We start from the raw sequence: 11,420 nt of genomic DNA, 5'->3' as shown, positions 1-11,420 counted from the left end.
ATGTCCTTAATTTGTTCTTCGCTTTCCTTTAGAATGAAAGTTGCTATGAAGCCCATCTCCTTACAGTCAAGTGGTTGAACGACACACAAATGCTTGAGCATGGTTGCATACGTGAAAATAATGACGACAACTCTACTGGATGAAACATCTTTAATTTACAAAAGTTTGTCAATATGTTATATTCTTAGTCTATTTGGTTTAACTTTTTTTAGAAGAGATATATGTATTGAATAACTATAATTTTATTTGAACTTGAAACATAAATAGGAAAAAACATGAAAACAAAACTAAAAAATTATCAATTAGTTATATAAAATAATCCCTCACAAATTAATGAGATTCGAACATTGTAACTACATTTATTACAAAGATTACAAAAGAGCAAACAAAGAGAGAAATTCCAACTACCCTTCATCGTTTCAACACTGGACAAAGATGAAATGACATATTATTTTTTACATGTCTTACAATTGTAAAAGATAATGCAAAGTAAATAGTTAGTACCTCACTTGAGCATAGTAAAATTGTCAAGCTTCATGCAATGCGTCTATGTATTCAAATTTAAAGGTTCAAGTGCACTACTTCAAACTCCTTGAATATATTAGCTTAAATGCCAACCACTATTTCTTTGCCCTTCATTTCTTTTTGCTTGTTCTCTTGCTTGATTATCACAAATTGTATCTGAACACAATGATCCCATGCTTTTCCAAGTCTCAAACTACGGACTGCAAAATCACTTGTTAACCAAAACAATCTGCCTTCACAATTCAATGGGCTTCAACAGTAAAAATTCAGATAGAGCAAAAGTTATACAAGAGTAAGCAAACTGAGAAACTCCAATATCTATCTTTCACTACGTATGCATGTTTATAGAATTTGTAATGATCCGTATTAATTTTACTCATGATGGATATGTTTTTGACTTGGTACACCGTTTACAGTTAAGGTATCTTGTGTAGCCTAAGAAAACGCAAAATGTATGTGATATACCTCGTCTCGCCTAACAATTATATAACATACATTCTTGAATACTTGTTCTAAAAATTGAGATTCCCTCTCGCTGAAGCAGATTATTATCAACATACTATATTAGATTGGCAAGAAAAATTACAAAAAAAGAACATCGCCAAGGAGGGAATAAAACCACTTCTCATCTCCTACACTTACGCATCAATGATCATAACAAAAACACCTAAAAGTTGGAAAATTTGTAGCAATGCAAAAAAATTGAAAATGAAAATTGCATAAATTTAATCAGACCAATAGCAAATCATGTAATGAACTTTAGTTTACTCTTCGTTTTCAAAACACCATTGTAATATTGTGGAATAGTGGTGAATTTCTAGGGTACATTTTAAATTGAAAGTAGAGGATAGAAAAATATAAACTACTTTGTAGATGAGTCATAAATGTGATAATTAATAAAAACCTGCATACATTTTCATTGTAAAAACAATTATTTGGAGACAGATTCACTGCAACTCCAAATTCCGCTCACGAAAAAGTGATTTCTACTTACTAAAAATAAAAACTACTCAGTTGATGAAGGGTGAAGATCCTTGCTACCCTGAATAACAGTTGTAAAGCAAAATATATAAGGTAGTAAGTATTTTATTGAGTAAAAGAATAAACCTTAGATTTTGATTGTACATTCATTTTTCTTTTTTGAAACTATATGAGACATTGACCTATAAGTAAAGGAAAAAGTCTGTGTAAATTTACATAGAGAATGAACATGGTGGAAATTTACATAAAGAATCAGCATAAAATTACCCACACTTCCGGCGGGAATTTAATAATACTTAAAATCTATCGGTCACTAAAATAAAATACTCTAGTATCTTACATAAAAGATTAATAATGTAAACGAAAATGAAAATTATTACATCTTATCATTTAACCTTAATTACATAAACATAAATTAATGACGGTAAAATACATAGCCAGATCTCTAACATAAGCAATGTGTCACTGAGCCACTCAACCTGAGCAGTGTACACAAATATAGAATTTTGAAGAAGAAGAAAAAAAAAAGAAAAAGAGGTTCAAGATTTTCGTTGTTTTAAAATGAGAGGAAACACCTCTATTTGTTGAAAAGAAATGGTAGTGTAAACAAATATTTATTTTGTCTTACCGGAAAGGTTATGACTATTTGGAAAAGTTGCAACCCGTTAGAAAGGTCACAACCTTTCATAAAAGTCACAACTTTTCATAAAAGTCGCAACTCTTCTTTAAAGTCGCAACTTTTCATAAAAGTCACAACTTTTCATAAAAGTTACAACTCTTCATTAAAGTCGCAACTATTCATAAAAGTCACAACTTTTCATAAATGTCACATCATTTCATGAAAGAAGATGACTATTTTTTGGGTAAGTATTCATAAAAGACGTAACTCTTAACAAAAATCATAATTTTTCATAAAAGTAACATATTTTCAATAAAGGAGAAGGCTATTTTTGTAAATAAATAAATTTAGAAGGAAATTCTAGTTTGTGGAGAGGACAACACGTAGGCAAGCCTAGGGTTCTCTTGTATATAAATATATGAAGTTTTAAATTTTTTGCAAATTTAACTATATAATTGTGATGAAAGCTAAGAGGAGGCTTGTCTGCGACCTCTGAGAGGTTAACGACGCCGGTTGCATTCGGATTCCTGAATTCGGGTATGACATGAGCGCACCTTTCAAGGCTCCTCTATTGACTAGATCATACTTCATGTGTGTGTGTATACCTATATGTGAGTACTCCTTCACCTAAACACATTAAAACAACACATGACCATACATTCATATTAATGCTCATAGAAACCAAAACTAGAAACTATCCTATCAAGTCACACATGTGCAATGATAGGCAAAGTCCCATACCCTTGCACACACTAGTACACCTATCAAGTCATCCTAGTTAAGGAAACACATATCATACTTTCATAGACATCATCTTAACATGCATAGTAGTAGACACTAGTGAATATGAGAACTACCTTTCATTTAGACATCATGACCTATATTACTTGTAAGCATGCATGATGTGTGAGTGTGTGTATATTGGTCAACATGATCACATAATGGATATCCATAACATCTTGAGGCAGACACCCTCTTAAGACCATAATGCACAACAAAGCATAGACCACACAACACCATTTAGCAGAGGAGGCAAGACAATATTCACATTATGTTCAAGACTCCTAACCTTAGCTATTCACACATTCACATAGGGGTACGTAGGTAGGGGTAATCAATCCTTAATACTTCATTAGTGGCAGCACCTACACATGATCTTTCATAACCATTTACATGGTCATAATAATAGTAACATAACCTAGATTCACAACTAATGTATAAGAGTAGGCACAAGTTACACATAAGGCGATCATCATAACCACTCATTCATATATTCATCAATTTGACTTCAAAGCCATGGTAACACATATATAATGACAATAAAGTAAACACCGCCACCATAAGTGGACCATACCACACAATGACATACAAGGCTTCATCAACAGTACTATAAAGAAGTAGAGAAGTAGAAGAGTAGAGCAATTCTTACAGATCTTTTAGCCTTTGGTCATCATTGACCATTACTACTCTTTCATCAATAATTCAAGTATAGGGCAGTAGCTAAAGTACCATAATCATAAAAGAAACCGTGTACAAGTCGCTACAAGATCATACTATAACATACAAGGCATCTCATGTATACCAGAAAGTAGAAGAACATAGATCTTTAACCCATTTCGCTTGCATTGATCATCAATAACAATTTATAAATAATGCACATGTACTGAAGTAGCTAAATATATCATTATTTAAACAAAATCATGCTTCATGTACCCTAACATTTAGATCATGTCATATGCACTACAACATTCACTTTATAGTCTAGAAGATCTAAATCAATCTTTACCAATTCAGTGGTTATATATTCATGTTAGATCAATTATACCTATTATCATCACATTATGCATATAGGTAGTAGCTAAGGACTATTAATCATGATCGAATCACAAGACAACCAACCTAACGTCAAGATCACAAGTTACCACTTGATAGACTAGAAGAACATAGATCAACTCATATTAATCCTTCTTCACCATGATCATACACGATTATACTTACAATTCAATCATAATATTAACCTTAGGCAGTAGCTACAAGAATTTTTACATACTCGAAATCCACTTTTATACAATTGAGGACCAATGTTATAGTGATCATATTGATACTAGACTAAGCATGCTCAAATCATCCTACATTGATCCTCATGGATCCTCCATCGTCAATTCATCATTAATACATATAAATAACAGTATTTATAGACAATTCAACATAAGAGAATTGCAATTCAACCATTAACAAGCCATGATACCAATGTGTTAGGACCGAAATAAGCAGGTGTAAATGCGAATGCTAGCAAAGCAAATCTCAAAAGACCACGAGTAAGAAGACAACGAGAAATATACCAAAAGACACAAAGTTTAACGTGGTTCGGTCAATCGACCTACGTCCACAAAGGAGATGAGCAATCCACTATAAATATGAGAGTGCAAAATACAGAGAGAAACAACCTCAACCAATTCACTCAGAATACATGGGAGGTTCACACAAGTGATAACGTATCAAGCTTGTGACCCATAAATTCTCCCTCTAACCAAAACTCTCAAAGCCCTTAAGACTACATTGTGAATGCTAATTAAGTTAGAAGGAATTGCCTCTATTTATAGAGTCCTAAACCTTTTCCTACAAGAAAAGGATTAGTCAATTCAAAACCTTTTCCTAAAAGGAAAACCTATTTATGGTAAGAAATTTAGGGCAAATAAACCCCAACAAATCCCCCCCTTGGCCTGAATTTCTGACAAAATAAATTTGTCCACCTTCTTCACTTAATCTTCAACAACTTGCTTCTCCTCTCCATAATCTCCTTTGCAAAATTTATGTCTCAACACAGAGAACCTCTCTGAAACAATTTCTCCAACAAAATCTTCATTACTGTCAAAATAGTTGCTGCTAGAACTACACCCTTCAAGATGAACACCTCTTTCTAACCTGGTTCAATCATCGATTATCGAACCACTGAACCTGACTTCATCATTGAATCTGGCTCTGATACCACTTGGTAGGATCGAAATAAGCAGGTGTAAATGCGAATGCTAGCAAAGCAAATCTCAAAAGACCACGAGTAAGATGACAACGAGAAATATACCAAAAGACACAAAGTTTAACGTGGTTCGGTCAATCGACCTACGTCCACAAAGGAGATGAGAAATCCACTATAAATATGAAAGTACAAAATACAGAGAGAAACAACCTCAACCAATTCACTCAAAATACATGGGAGGTTCACACAAGTGATAACGTATCGAACTTGTGACCCACAATTTCTCCCCCTAATCAAAACTCTCAAAGCCCTTAAGACTACATTGTGAATGTTGATTAAGTTAGAAGGAACATTCCTCTATTTATAGAGTCCTAAACCTTTTCCTACAAGAAAAGGATTAGTCAATTCAAAACCTTTTCCTAAAAGGAAAACCTATTTATGGTAAGAAATTTAGGACAAATAAAACCTAACACAATGCCCATGCAAGGGCTAAATCGATTTTGGGAAGGGACATGGGTTCATAATGCATTTGGATTAAAAATCATGTTAAAACCAATACATTTAAATCAATTTATCATGATAAAGCCATTAGAAACGTTTTTAGAAAGAACCTATGGCTAGATCGAAGAAGAAGAGATTTGATCATGAATCTTCTTTAAAAAAACATTGAGATTAAGTCTCCAAGTGAAGGGTTACTTAGAGATGAAGGATTACCATACCTTATATACATGAAAACCTTTAATACTTGATGAATAATCCATGAAAATCCATGCTCCAAGTTGTTTTTGAGTTTTACCAACAATGGAGGTTTCTAGGGATAATTTGGTTTTGGTGGGAAAGTTTATTAGGTGTGTATGGGATTGGGAATGGGTTGATCACGTTTTTGACCACATATATACACCCAAAAATTGCTAAATAAATGAAGTAGGGTCAGTTTAGGACGTGGGGTTAATTTTCCATTCACCCCTTTAATGAAACAGTGCGAAGGAAGTGGCACCAGGCTGCATCAACGGACCACCATCGACGGCTAGTAAGTCCATCAACGGGTCGTCTGTGGATTCAATCGATTTTACCTTGGCCTGTTCTTGGGTTGAGCCTTGCCCAGGCTGTGTACATCAAAAAGACCTCACCAATGGTCCGTTGGTGGACCTGATCATAAAAGATCAGTTCCGGCAGATCTTCCCACTTTAACATAATGCTTCGTTGGGCTTTCTGTCTTCAACATAATTTGATTGTTTTTTTTTTAGAATGTTCCTCTTTAACAAATTTCAAACACATTTCGCACGCGAGTAGTCAGAATAACACCTTCTTATATGTTACTTTAAAATAATCAAGAATCAGTAGGAAAATTTACCCCTCTTTTTCCTCATTTGATTTCTCTATTGTCTATTCCTCCACAATTCTGTTACTGCAACCTTTTAATTCTTATTTCTCTTTTTAGTGTAGTTCGCCTATGGGAGATTGTCGATAAACAAAATTGTTTCCATAGATTCCTCTAATTGTCCTATTTAGTTTTATATCTCAATTTTATTGGGCTGATTATGTAGTTGACGAGTTGATTGAAACAAATACATCTCATTTCCATTCTCCATCTCTCTTCATTATAATTGAGTACTAATAGGGAAATTTATGAAAAGAAGATACATGACAGGGAAAGATTCCAAGTGGGTAAGCTTAAGTAACTAAGCAATGGAACTCTTTTGCATTCTCTCAATAACTCAATTGTTTTGGATAATTTTTCAATAATTTGTTCAATTAAGCAATGGACATGAACAATAATATGAATTTAGTGTGCCAAATAGCTATTGTGTTATTTCTATATCGTCAGAGAATTCCAATGGTGAAGAAGAATTTACCTTTGTGGCAACAAAAGAGAAGTTACTGGAATTTGAGGCAGTTTTAGGGCTGCATTTCAGCCAGTTGAGGAGATGGTGGGCATCATCTGAGTCGCCAGACATGGAAAGTTCATCAATGAGGCAATTGGCTAGCACGTGCTCCTTAAGTCCATAAAAGTGAGCCACACGTAAGCCAAATTGTCCTTAGGGTTCCTGCAGAAGGTATCTACAAACTTCCGGAACTTGAACCGCTTCTTCTCTTCTGTATCAACTGGAAAAGGCTGACCATTATGCTAAATATTATGTCTTCTCCACCAACACTTTTATTAACAAAATTCAATACAAAAGGAGTGAATGTGTACATGAGAAAATGGTGCTAGGAATGTAAATAGTATACAAGATCACAACAATGTATTATCCAATTGTGAGAAATATATACTTATATCCAGAGCTTGAATCAGGTAAGCTGATGATATAGCCATTCCTCCCAACAAACCATTGTTGCGGTTCAAACATTAAATTTAAAGGTGCTCTATTAAATACAAAAATAGAATTCAGTGTAACAGGAAACAATAAACACGGACTATCACAAACTGAAGGCATGTTTTGTGTTAAGATAATTAGATTGAAACCCGCAACAGCATCAACGAGAGAATATTGAACATCACCTGCCTATGATAAGCAGGAGCATTTGGTGCATTATCAATGTTAAATCAATCTGGTTACTGGATTTCGAAAAAGGAAAAAGACGAAACACTAGATTAGCCCTATCAGATGCACATGCTAGGGTGGTTAACACCCTCCACCTCCAACTCCAATTTTGTCGGGTTTGAATCATAAAAAAGAGCAAATTAGTGAAGAGGGGTGTATTCATCTTTGGGATAATACATATATTGGACCCTAAACTTGGCTTCAAATTTTAACTTTGACCTCCAACTTTCATAATGCACAAACAGGTACTGTAACTATCCATCTTTTAAATAAATAAACACATGAGTCCTACATGGCACAATACACGTAGGACACCGTGTAGAACAAAAAATGACATGTAGGACATGTGTGTCTATTTTTTCAACTTCATACAAGTTTAAGTGTCTATTTGTGCACAATCAAAGTTGAAGGGCATAAATGTAATTTGAAGTCAAGTTAAAGGACACATTTATGTATTATGCCTTCATCTTTAGTTGAGATTTTCATCCTAAATTCTTCAAAAGGCAAAGAACCTCCTATTTTCAACCATCAAGAAATCTTACAATTAAAGGCAAAGGGTCATAGTAGAAGTGCAAAATAATACACAAAACAGAAATGAAGCCAGAAGGAAACATCAATAAAGATAGAAAAATCACCGATTGATTCAACCAACTAAGATTTTCAGAATTTAACAAGGTGCTAAAGAGTGCTTAAAGGTTATATTGAAGATTAAGTACTTTCCCTTGCAGTTGAACTAAAGGATAAAATCCTCCATCTGCAGTCCATCCGGTCGGTAACTGGTCAATTTCTCTCTCTTTTTTTTTGTGCCAGAGCATGGTTCAAGTTGAAGCACCTTTTCTTCTCCCTCTTCTCCTTATTAGTACTAAAAATATCTTCTAGTATTATATTTGCTTATCCTGCTATTTTTGGTTTAGATACTTTCCTTATCATCATTGCTTCTTTGCTCTTGTATTTTCTTCAAACATATTTTTGAGGCCTATTGGAAGAAAAATTTCGACCTAGCACAAGATGGTAGGTTTGTACACACTCCTGGTATAGTTAACATACTCTCAATGCAACCCATCAATAAGTCTCGATCCACCGTAGTCCTATATTTTTCTTCTCTTACCCAACCATCTTTCCCAACCCATCAATAAATGACAAAAGGATCCTTCAATCATACCACTTTTTCAAAATAAAAGAAAGACAAAAGATGCAGCAGTCCTAACTTGAGTTCACCCAATCTAATGTGAAACAAAAAAATTAGAAAAATAAAATAGAAGAGAAGAATAGTAAAACATTAGCTGATTTAAGATAGACGACTGACCAATGACTACAACGGATATATTTCAAAGGGCTGCGAATGATCCTTGAGTTGAAAGTAGTGTCCATTAATTCTTTGAATGGATAGGTGTTCAAAAGAAATGCCAAATCTAGAACACCATCATCCGTCCAGCTGATATATCGTGGCTTTATTGATTTAGGAGATGCAACACAATGAGAAAAAGATATAGAATGGACCTGATAAAAAAAATCAGTTCTGGAAGCTCTTCCACTTGGACATAATGCTTCGTTGGGCTTTTTAGCTGATATGTCCATGTATTACGAGATGGAAGAAATTCGTGCATATGTTCTAGCAGCCACTTCAACTTCCAACAATCCTCAATAATCAGTGACATCATCTGGATCCCCCCACATGTCACTTAAAGAATTTCAACATTCTCACAATTTGAAATATCAAGTCTTTCAGTGGCAGCTGGAATCAAAAACCTACTAGTAAGGTTGTGGCAACTCAAAATACTCATCTCACAAACTGGCTGCTCCAATTTCAATTTCTGGCAATGAGATATGGTTATTCTCTTCAAGGATTCAGCAAAATGTTTTCTTTGATGATTGTAGAGCAGAAGGCTTTGAGATATCACTAAGTGCTTTTCTTCAACCAATCCCTCCTCCATTTCTCTTCGAGGCACCATTCTTTCCCACCGGAGAAGCCCCATTAAGAAATAGCATATCACACCAATATACATTCCAGTAGTTAGATGAAATTTGTATCATTATAGTGTATATTTATATACTGATCTTGAATCAGGTAAGCTAATGATGTAGTCATTCCTCTCACCAAATAATTGTTGTGTTCAAATATTAAATCTAGAGGTGATGTAATGAAAACCAGAATAGAAACAGAGCAACAAGAAACGACAAACACAGACTATGACAACAACAAAAAAAATGAGATTTTCATCGTTAATTCTTGAAATCGGAAACCCCCATCCCCCACCGCTTCCATTTTCAACGATCTAGAAATCTTACAATTAAAACCAAAGGTTCATAGTTAACCCAAAAATCTGTGTGAAGTACAAAATAATAGAAAGAACAGAAATGAAGCAAGAAGAAAATTTCAGTCAAGAAATTAGAATTTTTGTATGGTTGAAATATAGATAATAGACTTCGGCAACACTGTCTCTAGGAGATGTACAAGGAATAGAAACCAAACAACACATTTTTATTACTGCAAACAGAAGAACATACATAGGTTCCAGAAACATTATCATTAACCAACACATTTTTATAATTGGACACTCAATACTACCAAAAACACGATCAAGTCTATTTGTACAAACAAAAATTAGACTAAATTCATTTTTAGAACAAGATTTGTTCGCAAGAGAAGTATTGCTTACATTGGAATTGTTACTTCTAGTTGATACAGAAAAGAGAGGACAACAACACATGACAAGAATTTTTGTATGGTTAAAATCGACTTTATGGTGAATGGGATAGAAAACTTACAGAATTGATTCAATGCACTATTATTTCCAATCTTGTTCACGAGTTTATTCCCCACCCCCTCCCCTTCCATTTTCAACCATCAATAAATATTACCGTTACAACAAAAAATGTAGAACTCACAAAACAAGAAGTAAACATCCATAAAATTGTAGAGCTTACGAAGCGAGAAGTAAACATCAATAAAAAGGTAGAACTCACGAAGCAAGAAGTAAACATCAGTAGATTGAATCAAAAGTTTATTCATAAATTCATGAAATCGTAAACCCCCATCCCTACCCCTGCCGTTTCAAACTTTCAAGAAATCGTACAATTAAAACGAAAGGTTCATAGTAAACCCAAAAATCTCGGTGAAGAAAGCTTGAAATTGGAGACCCCCACCTCCACCCCTCCCATTTTCCATCAAGAAATCTTACTTGTAAAACCAGAAATCAGATGGAAACATCTTAAGTTGTTAATCGTAAAACCCCCGTTCCATTTTACAAGGAAAAGCAGAAATCATAGTGAAGCAAGCTTGAAATGGAAAACCCCATTCTCAACCATCAAGGAATATCAATACAGAAAACTCACACAATCTTTATCCTTTCTTGGTGATGTATTGAGAGATATAGAGACATTGCTCAACGGTCACAATTAAAACCATCAACTTCGACCATGACAATCTTTCTCCTTTAGAGTGTGTTTCTACGAAAGGAAAACATTTTCTGGAAAACATTTTTTAATTTTCCCATTTTTGATTGGGACAAAAATTTGGAAAATATTTTGCATCTCTTAAAAAATTCAGAAAATATTTTTCAAAACTATCCTCCAATTTCAAATTACATTTTTTTGGGGAAAAATGTCAATTTTAAAAAAATATTTTCAATTTAAAATTTTTATTTATTCACCCGATCCCTGAACCACCCACCCACCACCACCGGCCAGCCCCCCCCCCCTTCCCAAAAAATTAATTTTACTTTTTAAGAATATTTTCAACTTCAAATTTTTATTTTTAAGCTCCTACCCC

The 11,420-nt window shown here is 34.1% G+C and overlaps 1 long non-coding RNA gene across 5 annotated transcripts; it reads right to left on the bottom strand.

The window, feature by feature from the left end:
* Positions 1–395: 395 nt before the first annotated feature.
* On the bottom strand, positions 396–11,049 carry LOC114074033. 5 transcript variants are annotated; one of them, XR_003574558.1, is made up of 3 exons: positions 8,955–11,049; positions 6,959–7,469; positions 396–725 (listed from the first exon to the last, which is right to left on the bottom strand). It is a non-coding gene; the product is annotated as an uncharacterized LOC114074033 (long non-coding RNA). The 5 variants fall into 5 exon arrangements; XR_003574555.1 differs by lacking the exon at positions 396–725 and adding an exon at positions 2,298–2,752; XR_003574556.1 differs by lacking the exon at positions 396–725 and adding an exon at positions 5,725–6,318.
* Positions 11,050–11,420: the final 371 nt, after the last annotated feature.

This window comes from Solanum pennellii, chromosome 1, assembly GCF_001406875.1.
Source record: "Solanum pennellii chromosome 1, SPENNV200".
Taxonomy (NCBI): Eukaryota; Viridiplantae; Streptophyta; class Magnoliopsida; order Solanales; family Solanaceae; genus Solanum; species Solanum pennellii.
The sequence above is the reverse complement of the archived record's forward strand: the minus strand, read 5'-3'. Positions and strand labels throughout refer to the sequence as shown.